General features: G+C 44.6%; 1 protein-coding gene and 1 long non-coding RNA gene across 3 annotated transcripts in view; one reads left to right on the top strand and one right to left on the bottom strand.

Annotated features, from left to right (window-relative positions):
* Rad51b (RAD51 paralog B) overlaps positions 1-14,446 on the bottom strand; it is a 541,809-nt gene that overhangs the window by 14,796 nt on the left and 512,567 nt on the right. The window lies entirely within an intron of this gene.
* On the top strand, positions 3,004-6,533 carry LOC143268454 (uncharacterized). The gene is made up of 3 exons (XR_013044395.1): positions 3,004-4,551; positions 5,365-5,426; positions 5,530-6,533. It is a non-coding gene; the product is annotated as an uncharacterized LOC143268454 (long non-coding RNA).

Raw genomic sequence — 14,446 nt, 5'->3', positions numbered from 1 at the left:
TCTAGCAGGTGGTACTGAACCGAGCCATGGCCCTGTCAGGTTCAACATTTTTACTGAGACAGGTGAGCATGTTGCTGGATTCAACCACACCCTTTCACAAACATGGAGCCCAGCAGGAAAGAAAGTGACAAAAACCACTGCCTCGACACATCTTCCATCCTAAAGGAGGCCAAAGGGGATATGATGAAGGGATGTGGTATGCCAGGCGATTATGTATGCTATGAAGGGAAACCCAGCAAAGAGCAGAGGAGATGACTTGTGATCAGGGACATGGTCGGCTTTAAGGGGAAGAGCACTAACGTGGACTAAGGATCATGTAACTGAACACACTGAAGGGATGCTGAGTGGATGGGAGGTAACAAAAGACAAAGGTAGAGAGTTTAGACATTAGACCAGACAACTCCGGTATCTAAAGGAATCTCAATTTGGGTAAAATGTTGAGACAAATCCTACATAACTTTTAGTAAAAGGTGAAAGACTTACATATTAAGAGGTAATTAGAGAATCCTACACATTTTGTAGGGTAAAATTTCATTGAAATAAAACATCAGGTCTTCTTTTTGGGAACAGAGCACCGGTTATGGGTTACAGAGTAGGAGAGAAGAGGTCTGGCATTCAGAAAATGGACTAGGAAGGGTAGTGAAATGAATCAGTTGTGAGATGTTCCTGAAAAACCTAGTGTGCTCTCAGGTTGTAAGCTCGGCATCGACAATGGGAGGTTGTGTCGGCAAAATACACTTAATGAATGCAGTGTGTATGGATAGAGGCCAAGACCCAAAAGGTGAACTGACAAACAGGGGAAAAAACACAGGCGGTTAAACGTCCAAAGCAATTCATGATCACGAGCTCTGAGATGCAGTCGTGAAGGTCGGAGGCTGAGGTGAAGGCCTGCGTTACTTCTGAGTTTTCACACATACATATGTTTCACACATACTAGTGAGGGGAAATATAAAATCACTTTTTTCATGTCCTAGATGTCAGGGAAGATAGTGATGCACGCTGTATGTCTTTGTAAATATGCAAAGATTCCTTTCTCTTAAAAAATGACCCAATAACCCATACCTTTGCTCCTTTGGCCATTCAAATCATAAGCTAGCTTGTGTGTGTGTGTGTGTGTGTGTGTGTGTGTGTGTGTGTGTGTGTGTGTACGTACGTGATACAGACTTTGGATGTCTTCCACTATTGCTCTCAACCCTATTTTTTGACAGTGTCTCTAAGGGAATCTGGGGCTCACCATTTTGGCTCAATCGGCTGGTCATCGGGCCCCGAGGATGCTCCTGTCTCTGAAGGCTGCCTCTGAGAACTGGGCTTTCTACAGAGATTCTAGGGAACTGAGCTCAGGTAGTCGTATTTCCACAGCAAAGTACTTTACTCACTGGGCCATCTTCTCAGCAGAAACTATCCTCTGAAGCCCACGGCTTTACAGTTGTTGAGTTGGGCTGCTCTGTTTCAGAGATCCTACCCTGTCCTGTGTTTGGAGTGCTGTAGTGTGTGCATGTGGGCTGTCGTCAAGTGTTGTGGTGTCTTCTCCAACACATATGCCTGCAAGGAGGTCTGGAAACTAATAAAACCCTGAGTCCTTTGTGAAAAAAAAAATGTGATTACATGCAGTCCTGCGTGCAGTATGTGAAGTAGGCTCTGCCTTTGAGGGTCCCAAGTATACCTGCAATGCCCAATGGCAACCCCCAGTTAGGAACATACAGACCAACCTACTTCTCTGGTGATGAAATACCAGCCGAGGTAAAATACATAATAGTAAATAAGGACATTCCCTCCCTGTAGTCAGGTTTTTGCGTGATTCAAGACAGAAAAAAAAAAAGTGTGTGTGTGTGTGTGTGTGTGTGTGTGTGTGTGTGGTGGACTGGTAGGGGATCCTTGCGGTGTTGGCCTCAGTTGTTCATGGCTTCCACACTGGCATTCTTCCTTCTGCCTTTCATCTTTGAATGTCCAAACTTTTTACCCCCTACCGTCATTTAAATAAATAAATGAAAGGTGTGTCCGGGTGTCTTGCCTATATGTGTGTCTGTGTGCCACGATGTGTGTGGTGCCTGCAGAGCCCAGGAGAGGGTGGTGGAGTCCCTGGGACTGGAGTTGTGAGCTTCTCTGTGGGTAACGGGAACTAAATCTGGTTCCTCTGGAAGAACAGCTGATGACTGTTGTAGTCTGTTGTAGTCTGTGATCACAGGCACCAAATCTCCAGTATTTGATGGCAGCCATGGTCATCATCAGCTGCTTCAGGCTCCCACATCTTCTAGTATGCTCTAGATATAAAACAAGTTCTCTGAAGCAAAAGATTGAATGAATAAATGTATGAAGTGGTGACCTACCAGAGCTTCACTGACTTGTATCTATTTAGTTTCTCCCCCAGTTAGGGGACTTAGAAAAAAAAGCAGTCTTACCTCATCAATTCCTGCCAAGAGACTCAGCTTGGGCAGGACCCAAAGTCAAGCCATTGGTTCCAGCTTGCTATAGCATCATATGTTTTTCCTGGCCTGATCCAACTCCTACGAGGCTCAAAAGTGGAAAAGGAGCCACAGAACAGAAAGTGCTGGGCACAGGAGGCCTTCTCCAGGATGATGACACCTTCCAGGAATAATGCCTGTGTCCTCTACTGTGATACAGGTGTACCAGCATCTGGAGCAGGTCAGCCTGGCCTTCCTCCATGGTTGGCCAGGGCAGACAATGGGGAGCAGGACCTTGGAGTGCTGGGTACAGGCTATTCTGGAGGCTGCTTTTGGAGAGATCTGGTCCTGGCAGGCCCCATCAGTTCCTGCAATACAGCCCAGCCCAGCCTCAGGAAACAGTGAGTCTTGTCTTTGTGGCCTAGGAAAGCAAGTTTGAATAGGCAGCCACGCACAGAGGCAGGCTGGCACCGGCTCTTCTACTTTCTCTTCCCCAACTCCCATGCCAGGAAGGCTTCTTTTAACCCTGGTGATGAACACTTCCTCTTTTCTCTTTTCTTCCTCTTCCCACCCACACCCCAGAGTTCACAATGGTGGAGGGTGAAGGCCAGAGTGAAAGGGGTCGGCCCAGCTAACGTGTCCACAAAGCATTCTCCTTCAGCGGGGGCAGGTGGCTGGCTAGGCTGGATTTCTGCTCTCTGTTGTAGGATGACAGTGTAGTGTGTTCAGCTGGGGAAACAGTGGCCAGAAGCAGCTGAGAGCCAGCTCAGCAGTCACACCTTGTACCCACCCACATTTTCCTGTCCTGCGAGCTTTTTAATTTTCTCAGTCTTTCCGCTGATCAGCAAGATTCTGTGGTTGTTGATGACTTGAGCTGTGGTGTGCTTGTTGGACACATCTGATCCTTTCGTTTGTATGCATGGTCCTACTAAGAAGCTTGGGAGAAACCCGCGGACGGACGCTGTCTTTCACCGTGGACCCGATTATCTCACTTCATCTGGAGTCTGGGCTAATAAAACCCATGGCTAAGTTCAACAAACCTTTCTTCTAGCTCGGCCAAGTAGCTGTGACAATAACCCTGCACGCCAGGACTTTTCCTCCTTGTTGAAGACATAGAACAAGTTTTCTTCAAATGCTTGGAAGCCCAGGAAGGGAGCTGCTTAGCCTTACATCAAATAACCCAAGAGTCTTTTGAAAACTCCGAGTCTTGACCCTTCCCCAGGTTGAGCTGAGTATTCCGAGCTAAGGGACAGGAGGGCCGGAAATGCTTCAGACAGGAAGGTCCTGACTGAAGGAGGCTGTAAGATGAGGGGGTTTGAAGCATACCCAGAGATCCTCGTAGGAATTCCCTGCCATTGTGTTGAAGGAACTACAGGAAAGGCGGTGGGGGCAGCTGCTGAGTGTATCTGGATCTTACTCTGATTAGAATCTGCTTCATCCGTAGGAAAACCACTCTCCATGGAACACAGAAGCCTCAGCACCCACGTGGCAGCCATGAGAGGCGAGCAAGGGATGAGTTTCCTGCATCTAAGTTGTCTTTCCAGAGCAGAGGTGCCCAGGCCTCAGTCATACAGTGCCGGAAACAGGGTGGAAAATGGAATGTTTCTCAGCAATCGTGAATTTCTTAGTTTATTTCTAGTTGGCCAGCTTCTCTTCTTCCATAGGCATTTGGTAACAGGAAGTAAACTGGTCTAAATCCCCATGAAATGTAATGTTAGGTTCTAGGAAGAACGCCCGAGCAGATTTGCGCTTGAGGCTGTAAGATCATATTCTGTCACAGAATACTATGATGTTCAGCTATATCATGTAAGCTTTGGTATATTATACATTGTTTCCATTTTCTCAATTTTCAAATTTCCATTGTGACTTATTCTTTGGTCTGTTGTTTATTTCCGAGTGTGTTTCTATGTGTTTTAAACTGTGTAAGCATTTCAGAATCTTCTTAATTTCTACCTGTTATTGGTTACTAACTTCATTCCATTGTAACTGGGGAAATTTGTATGATTTCAGTTCTTTTAAATGTCCTGAGACTCATTTAACCCCCATATACAGTTTATGCCAGAGAGTGCCCCTTTCATACCCCAGAGGGAAGTGTATCTGCTGCTGCCTCAGGAAGTGATCTACAGACACCTGCCAAGCATTTGCTAAGGTCACAGAATTCTTCAAACCTTCTGTTTCTTTGCTGAAATTCTGCTTAACTGATCTCTCTATAATTGAAAAGGGGATATGCAAGTCTCCTAATATTACTGTTGAATTAGCAATAGAATTCTCCCTTCCAATTTGTTTTTGTTTCACATATTAGTTTGGGACTTAGTTATTAATATATATGCATCTAAAAACTAAGTATTCCTGATGGAGAGAACTTTTTTAATTAATTTTTTCATACACTATATTTTGATTGTTTTCCTCTTCCCTCAGCTCCTCCCAGGTCCTCCCCATCTTCCTACCCATTGAATTTTATGTTATCTCTCTTTAAAAAAAAAAAAACAAAAAAACACAAAAAAAACCCCATGGATTTTGTGTTGGCCAATCACCCTTGGACATGGGGCTTGTTCTGGAGCTGGCTGACATACATGTGATGCTCCACTGGAGAACACTGATTTTCCCTTTGCCCCTGGGTATCAATTGCAAATAACTCCTTGGTTAGGGGTAGAACCCTGTGTCTACTTCCCCTTTAAGCCAGGTGTGATGGTTCATGCCTTTACTAAACAGAAGGTTCATGAATTTGAGGCTAGCCTGTGCTATATAGAGAGACCCTGTCTCTATTACATTACAACAACAACATGTCCACTTTTGTTTCTGGTAGCAGTTTTGTGTGTATATATGTGGTTTTTTTTGGGGGGGGGGCTTAAAGTTTATTTTCTGTGATATTCACATGGTTTTTTTCTCTCTTTTAAAAATTTTTAGTATAGTATATAATTTTTAATCTTTGTACTTCTAACCTTTTTGTGTCTGTCTATAGGAATCACCCTTTAGAATCAAAGACACAAATAGGTTGAAAGTACAACCACTTTCAACTTACAAGTGAGTATGAACTATTTCATCATTATCTGAAGTGGGGGACTGGACTTTGTGGCAATGTTTTTGTAGGGGTCAGCTTCAACGACCAAGATTTTCTCCCTTACAGCAGGTGAATAAAACGGACCAAATAAACAAGACACCACAAAAAACGGGAGCATCAGCCCATGGAGCACTCTGGACACCCAGTTAGGCAGGCCTGCCCTCCGAGATCCTCCACAGACCCACAGGAAGCAGAGCTGGATTCTCCAGTCCGGGCTTGCTAGAAAACAAGGCCAAGGCGAGGCAGCTCCGGCGTCAAGGGTCACGGAGGAAAGCCGTGGTGGTGTGATTATTACGGTAAAAAGATGCCAGGAACTCAGAGGGCGTGTCTTGAATTCTGAAGCACACATCCCTGTTACATCATGCTTGGGCCACATGGGACTTTCTTTAGTCTCACAGGAATGGAGTCAAGGAAGGCAACATGTTTCTGTGTGAAGAGGCTGAAATAGGGGCTGGATGCATCCAGAAACAGCTGGTCAGGGGGACTGGCTTGTGTAATGTACCACATCCCTGGCCGTGCTGCTGCGATGGGTGGAGCGCCAATGTAAGGAGTCCACATGCTCCTTCCTCAGATCAATACCTGGTGCCACAGCATCCTTATGATTTCCCTAAAGCCCTCCTCTAGCTGAGAAAAGGTCAAAGGACAAGAAGGGAACAACAGAGTTCAGAGGGAGGAAAGGAGGGAGGGAGGGAGGGAGAGAGAAAGACTATAAGATGGAGGAGAGCTGCAACTTTATTCCCATGTAGTCAGCAGAATCAGAAACCCATCTGTTCAGACTTTTATATTTTTAATGAGATTGCATCCAAATCTCATACTATATACAAACACAGGGTGACTCATTCATGAAGTATTCTGGGAAACTCACAGTACCTTTAGCCCGTAGAACTAGACCCCCATGCTAAAATAATTCAAGAAAGGGGGGATCTGCATGAGAAGGCCTTAGAAAGAACTCAGAAGAGCTCCACAGCACCTGACTGGATAGGTATGGAATTTAACACACCAGGAAACCACCAGATTGCCATCTGGCAGCTTACTCCGAGCACCATAACTCTTGGCAGAGTTTGGATAATCAGTGATGAGACCTAATGTTAATTCATTAAGCTCTCTTCCTGCGTGTCCAGGACTAGGGCATGTAATCCTCATATCAACCTTAACAGGTAAGTATTATTATACTTGTTTTACTAATGAGGAAATTGGCATTGGTTAAACAAGTCTACTGATAACAGAGGGGAAGGACTGGCTGGCTCTCCATGCCTAGGACATTTGCTTATAGAGCCCATCAGCCACTTATAAGCTCTGACTTTAGGAGTGGTAGGAGGTATCTTATTCAAACACGCCTCCTCCACCAATGACTCTGATGTTAGTACTTTGCATTAGAATACTACATTTGGATTTCAGCTGTACAAAGAGGCATCCCACCTAGTTAATTCACATGGACCACTAGCAGAATATGTTCTCTGGAGTCAGTTAGTAGCTTCCCTTACATGGAACATGAAGCCTTGAAATTGAGAATTAAAATGAGCCAGACAATGGTGGCATACACCTTTAAGGCAGGCAGATCTCTGAGTTTGAGGCTAGGCTGGTTTACAAAGTGAGTTTCAGGACAGCCAGGGCTACACAGAGAAACCGTGTCTTGAAAAACCAAAAATAAATAAGTAAATAAATAAAAATAAGATGACTATGGGCTGGGATGTGCAGAAGGGACTTTAGTGGGGTTCTGCAGTGTGTCATTCGGCTCTCAAAGGAGGAGTGGGAGGGGTTAAAGTTCTTCTATTGTGTCCCATGTTAGGGACCTTCTAAAGATCATAATTTTATAAGCATTTCTATATTTAATGTTGACTTGATGACACTATAGGACTATACGACTCCTCGTCTTATGGAAATAGCTTTAGGTCTTTGCACTTATATAAATACCACATGTTCAAGATAGAGAGCTGGAGAACAAAGCAAACCAGGCCCTTCTCAGCAAATCTGTGAGGAAAAACTTCATGTCTAAACTAAAGAAGCCAGTGGCACAGCGTTGGTATGTACGTCTCTTACTTGAGCTCCCTGGAGTGAGGCTAGCCCAGACAGTCTAATCTTTGAAAGACCTTGAGGGCAGAGAATGTTTTTCTGAGGTCAGCCTCAGTCTATAATGCCCTGGTAGGATCTTTCCAGGTAGGCACTTGCCTCTTGGAATGGTGTATAGCACAGCAACCTGGGGCTTGGCCTAGGAGAGGAGGCCAACAGGGTGAGAAACCCTGCTTTGTTCCCTAGAGGTGAAAAATCCTGCTTTGTTCCCCAGAGGTAAAAAACCCTGCTTCGTTCCCTAGAACCTCTATCTTAAATAACTCCATTTTTCCTCTTTCCCAACCAATGAATCATGTGTTAGAAGCAAATCAGAGGTCTGCCTAATGAGCACAGGACAAAATTCTACACAAGACAAGAGTCTGCAGGGATTTCCTTTGCTGCTCAGGTAGCCTCCCTAATAGGAGGAGGAGGGATGTGTGGGAGAAAAGGACCCTATTGACACCTCAGATTCCTAGGTCCAGGCAGGCAGACAGGTCTCTGGGGAACCAGTCAGTGCTCCTAAGAGGACAATGGAAGGGCAACAAGAGCAACAAGGAGCTGGGACGGCTCAGTTTTCTTGAGGCTCGACTGTTGGATCTCTTTCATTAGCACAAGATAAGGGAGTTTGAGCCTGAGCCTGGAGACAGACTGGGGTAGGGGTCAGGGGTGGGACCAGGCTTTAAGCACACCATTGTTCTGAGTTTGGATTTCTTTGGTCATCTGCAGTTTCCTGAGTTATCCTTGCTTTGGTGTGTGTGTGTGTGTGTGTGTGTGTGTGTGTATGTGTGTGTGTGTGTCTGTGTGTGTGACTGTGAGTGTAATTTTGGACCATGAACACTCTGTGCAATGTTGTAGAATATTATTTTAAGGTGTGTTACTTTTGTTTATGTTGCTTTTGTTTAACTCTGTGAAGCTGTGTTACTGTGCCTGTCTAAAACACCTGATAGTTCGATAAAGAGCTGACCAACCAATAGTGAGGCAGGAGAAAAGATAGGCGGGGCTGGCAGGCAGAGAGGATAAATAGAAGGAGAAATCTGGGAGGTAAAAGGAAGAGTCAGAGGAGGAGGAGAACTCCAGGGGCCAGCCACCCAGCAATACAGCAAGCCATGGAGTAAGAGTAAGATTTACAGAAGTAAGAGAATGGGAAAAGCCTAGAGGAAAAGGTAGACAGGGTAAGTTAAAGTTAAGGAAAGTTGGCTAGAAACAAGCCAAAGCTAAGGCTGGACATTTAAAATTAAGAATAACCTCTGTGTGTGATTTATTTGGGAGCTGGGTGGTGCCCCCCCCCACAAAGAGCAAAAACCAACAACAACAGGGCAAGCAGTCTACCATTGAGCTGCACCCCTTAGCCTCATCTCCCCTTTCAAAATCTATTGTATGAGAGAGGCTCAATTAAGGTGGTCCCAACTAGGAGACACTTGAAACAGTCAGTATAAAGACCTGTTCCGTTCAAGTTGGGTCAGAACACTTGCTATAGAGTCATTGATAAAAGCCTACTATACTTTTATCAATGTCCCAAGGTGGAAGGGCTTGGCTAGATGAAACAGAGCTATTTCTGAAATGAAGCTATAGTATTCCTTTTCTTGTAATAAAAATTTTGCTGTCAATGATGGTATTCTTTTCTTGTTTGATACAGGCTCTCTTGTAGCACAGACTGGCTTCAAATTTACTATGTAACTGAGGATGGACTTGAGCTAAGGTTATAGGTGTGTCCCACCAAACCCAGTTTATGTAGGGCTGGGGCTCAGACCTAGTATTTTGTGCTCACTAGGCAAGCACTCTACCAACTGAGCTAAGACCCCAGTCTGATAACGATTTTTTGGTAATTAAAAATAAAATACTTTAAGTTTTCCTGGTATAAATTGACTGAATGTCTATATGTTCATACCACAGAATACCGTGTTTCTGTGAAAAGTGATCAATAACTATATATATATATGTATATATATGTCAAGGATATCTGCAATATCCAAATTACTTTAAAAGCAAGCCACATAACATTATATATAGTTAATACAAACAGAGAAAGCCTGTATTATATCTCTAGGGAGGGTTTCCTTCTTGTTCTATGTTATTCTATATTGCCTGATTCTCTTTCCACACCCTATATGCATCACATTTTCTTTCCCACTTCAGAACAAGCAAATAAAAACCTCATCTCCCTTCCTCAGGTAGGGAAAGGCAAATGGAAGGGAGTGAGAACCCTGCCATATTCGGTCAGTAGTCAAGCCAGGATACTCAATTTGCTCTTGCCAGAGCTTTCCTGTGGAGCAGGCCGACTCCAGCCGAGTGCCACTGACAGCTCTCAGGCCACAATGAAAATACAAGACCTAAAAAGGACAGACACACTTTGCAATTATATAAACCCATATTTACAAGAAGTATAAGCAATGGTTACTTAGAACTGAATGACTTATTTAATGTTATATTCATTCAACAAATATTTACGGAGTACCTCCTATGTCCTAGGTACTGAGCTAGACATTAGGGAAAACAAAGACGAATATGATGCCGCCTCTGACCATAAGCAGTCAAAAGGTCCAGCTTTGAAGTAACCCAGAAGGCCTCGGGAATCCAGAGATGACACACGCTTTAAAAAAAGCTCTGGCTTCTTGTTTCCTTGCATAGGGTGAGCAGCAGTCTCGGGATTTAGTGGCTTATATGCCTGTGCTTCTGGCCTTTTCAGATTAATGTGAACAATATATCAAAGATGTTCTGGTAGTGTGTATGCACCATATAGCTAAATAACATCAAAGTCACACAAGCAAGGCCCTTGCAGAGAAAGCAAAAGTTGATGGATTACCATGTTTATTTTTTTTTTTGTTGTTTGTTTGTTTTGAGACAGGGTCTCTCTATGTAGCCTTGGCTGTCCTGGAACTCTCTATGTAGACCAGACTGACCATGAACTCACAAAGATCCGCCAGCTTCTGCTTTCCAAGAGCTGGGATTAAGAGTGTTCACACCACCATGCCCAGCCCGATTATCATGTTTTTAACGTTTTGAGCACCAGCACTGGCTCCCTGCATTGACCTTCCCCTTGGGGGCTGGCTTGTTGCCCCAGTACCCCCTCCCCTCCTGATCATCCCTAAATCTGGCCCTGTGGGATAAACACCAGGGGGGCTACCTTTACTTGACCTGTTTGCTCTCTCTGAATTCTGAATGTGGTCTGTTCAGGGGCTCTGCTCTTGGCCTCAGGCGTAAGAGTTCTGCTATGTGCTTTTAGAAGCTCTTGACTGCAGCACAGTTTGCGGGCTCTTGCTCAGCTTGATTCCACTAGGTGAGCCGTTCTAGTTATAACACTGAAATTCTGCCATTTCATTTGGCAAACGCTGCTCCCTCCAAGTCTATAAATGCCCCCATTACAGCCTTAGTCCTAGGACTGTCTGATACTATCCAGCAGCAGTGTGTATGTGTGAACCGACACCAGAATCCACCCTTCTTTCTCCAAGTCCTGGCATCTGTTCTGAACGGTCCCTTCCTATGTAGTCATTCATGTTCGTGCTATCTCCCTGCCCATCACACTGCATTATGGTCAGTGGCTCTGAGACTTAATCTGGCCAGACTGGGAAAATGATATTTTATTTGTCTTTGCCTTTTCCGTAACCTAGCCTGGTGGATGGCTACTAAGTGTCGACTTGCTGTATGACCTCATTTCCCAAACCCTTACTAGATTCATCTTATTTACTTGATGCTACTTTTGAACTGGAAAGAATATTTTACACCCCATCACTCATTGATGATTAAGTGAGACCAGCTCAGAAAAGGCCATATTTCTGTAGTGGAAGCAATGACATCAGGGGCTTTCATCAAGTTTAAGATGTGACAGAGAAGCCACGGATAGAATGGCTAACTAAAATCCCAGGACAATTTTTTTTTAAATTGCTTTTAAGTCAATATGGTTTTAAATACTTGATTTATTTATTTAACAAATGTATGTATATGAGTGTTTCTGCCTGTATGGGAACTAAACTTGGGTCCTCCGCAAGAGCAGCATGTGCTCTCCATGCTGAGCCTTCTCTCCAGCCTTTTAAGTCAGTATTTTTAACTCACTCTTCATCTGAACCTCTGCAGAGGGCCGGCAAGGCTGCCTGATTTAGGTTTCCGGCCTTCTCCCTTGCTACTGTGGTTGGGACATAAAGCAAAGGCCAACAGGAAAGCAGGAAGAAGAGCAAACACATGAGGGGAGGAGAGGAAAAGAAATGACAGACCTGGAGGGTCAGAACTCGGCTCTGCCCAGTGGGAGGATAGGATCATCAATTCAATGATCATGTTTCCAATACCAGATCCAGATCCAGAGCAGGGGTGTGGTGGGGGACAATGTGGACAACCTTAGAAATGCTTCTCTCCAGGGTACATGCAGTCCCTCTGTATCTCTCCTTCTTCCTTTTTTTCTGGATGGACTTCTTAGTCATTCTCAAGGGGATTCTTTGCATATTGTGGCAAAGATGGCCCCCAGTAGCTCCATGCTCGCATAATTCTACCAACCTCATCATCCTTATTCAGCTAAGGCTTGGGGTTACTTTAATTGGCTTAGTTTGTGCAAACCAATTACTGCAAACCAATCTCTGTAGAAAAGGAATGTGATCCTTCCGCTGGTCAGATGTGGAGCCAGTGGTTCAAATAGCCCTGCCTAGACACCCAGGTGGAGAATTGAAGAAGGGTGTTTCCTTACAGGAAAACCATGGTTGCATGCATTAAAAGAAAGGGCAAGAGATCAAGGGCAAGAAAAATGCCAGGTGCCCGTGGCACTGTTTACAGAGCAAGACAATCTACAGGCGAGATGCCTTTCTGGGAGTTTGACTCCTTTTTCTACCACGTATTAGTTTACTTTTGCTTCATCTTGCAGCCTGTTTCCCCATTTTAAGTTGAGGGTCACGGCACCCATTTGTAAGTGTTGGTGTGAAAACCATCTCACAGTATATTACTCCCACAGCTCTTACATGTCTGACACAAGACTGGCAGCTGTTATTGTGGATATCACTGTGTCTTGGGGATAGCAATAGAGAGCACAAAGGCAAGAGTGGAAATGGCCAGGACAAAAGGTGCAGCGCCCGGACTCTGATGCCCAGTGCTCTAGGGTCTGCTAGCACTGGAGCAGCATCCTTGTCTCCAGTTCTCTAACCCTTCTTAGTCTAGCACATCTGTCTCCGCTCCGCTCCATGCGTTTGATAGGATGGATGGTCCCGTCCTAAGTCAGTCACCTTCTCTATACCTGTCCATTGAGCTGAGGAAAGCTGCCTCATTTCAGCTTGAATGATATTGCCTGAAGATGGCCCCTGTCCATTATAACTTAAAGTCAGTAATGAAGAAGGCTAACTTCCATTCTATTACTTTATTATCTCTGGCCTGGTGTTACAGACCAGGTAGGGATTCAGGAAAGTCAGCTAACGTTCAGACATATTTGTAGAATTGAGTCTTAAGTTGGGGAGTACTAAGAATCACAGTCACTAGCAATCTTGCTGCCAAGTTTCTTCATGTGTAAATGGGGAGGTAGGGGTAACGGTACTTACCTCACGAGATGGGATGATTGGGTGGGCTATCCATGGGAATCATTTTAGTACCTCACAAATGTCTACATACTCGGCAAACATTTGGCTGTTGTTAAGCATTGTGGCACTAGAGAGCAGTGATTTAGTGATTTTACTGATCCTTTCCGAGTGAGAGATCCATTCTTTCTGAAGGAAGGGAGCTTTAAAGGGATCTGGAAAGAGAACTCTGCAGTCTCTTACCTCAATGTGTCCCTTTGTGGTAGGCCTGTGGGCCTTCCTTTCAGGCTATGAGCAGAGCAGAACTGTGGGAACACAGCCTGTACTCCTTTGCTGTTGCCTCTGGGCTCCATAATGAGTTCTTTGCCCAGCCCTGGACTTCATAAACAGCCATGAGAAGAAAAATTAGCCAAAGTTCAATTGCGTATCAAAGAGACCCACAGAGCCAGAGAGCTCTCCCGGGACCCACACAGCTGCTTGTCTACTGCCAAGCCATGACCCTAATGCATGGATACGCCTGTCAGCCAAGAGCCAAAGCCACAAAGCTCTACCAGTCCAGTGAGCCTTGGCATTCTAATATACCAAGGGATCTATTATTTGGGTTGCTGTCTCATTGTCAAGGGTAAAGACAGAAATACCAACCCCATCCATAAACCAGTGTACTAAAATCACCACCATGCTCTTCCAACTCTCCCCCCTTCTGTGAGAACAGGACTGTTGCCTTGTGTGATAGAATGGAAAAAATACCAGTTTTCCCCACTGGTTGATTCCTGATCTCTTTGCGGTCATCTTTCCTATGAGCCTGACTTGGACCGACCAGTTTCTATAGCCATGTGCGGAATAGCCCTGGGTCCCATGCCAGGAGTGGGGTCTGTTTCAATCTGTCTGTAAAGGGAAACAGTCCTAAGGTTCAAGTGCTATTTCTACCTCAGAGCACAGACAGAGGCACTCATGGGTCTATCATTGAGATTTGCTTGTTTCTTCAAACGGTGACTCCAAACCCAGTGACTACAACTTTCCTGTCTAGCAGTCATGATGCTTTGTGCTCTAAATGGGCCTCCACTTGGAATCCTGAAGTTACAGACAGTAGCTTGTCATCCCTAGACTAGTCTATTGCATGGAAGTCAACCAATGTTTATTGGGCATCTGTTCTGTGTCAGGCACTGGGATTCCACTTAAAGACAGGGGCATTGAGGTGGGTGTCAAGAATGTAGGGGAACAGAATCACCAAGGCTAGGCCATGGGCTCAACATTGAAAAGTTCTAGGAAAGACTACATACTGCAAATTCTCAGTCAGAACATAAAATTACAAATAAGGAGCAAATTATGAGTGTCTATGGATTTCTAGAATGTTCTAAATCTATCCTACTAAAAGCACATTTATTCTTAGAAGCACAAAAATTAAAAATTAATTTTAAGTTAAAATTTTTTTTGGCAAGGAAATGCAA

This window comes from Peromyscus maniculatus, chromosome 14 (assembly GCF_049852395.1).
Source record: "Peromyscus maniculatus bairdii isolate BWxNUB_F1_BW_parent chromosome 14, HU_Pman_BW_mat_3.1, whole genome shotgun sequence".
In the NCBI taxonomy this organism is placed as follows: Eukaryota; Metazoa; Chordata; class Mammalia; order Rodentia; family Cricetidae; genus Peromyscus; species Peromyscus maniculatus.
The sequence above is the reverse complement of the archived record's forward strand: the minus strand, read 5'-3'. Positions and strand labels throughout refer to the sequence as shown.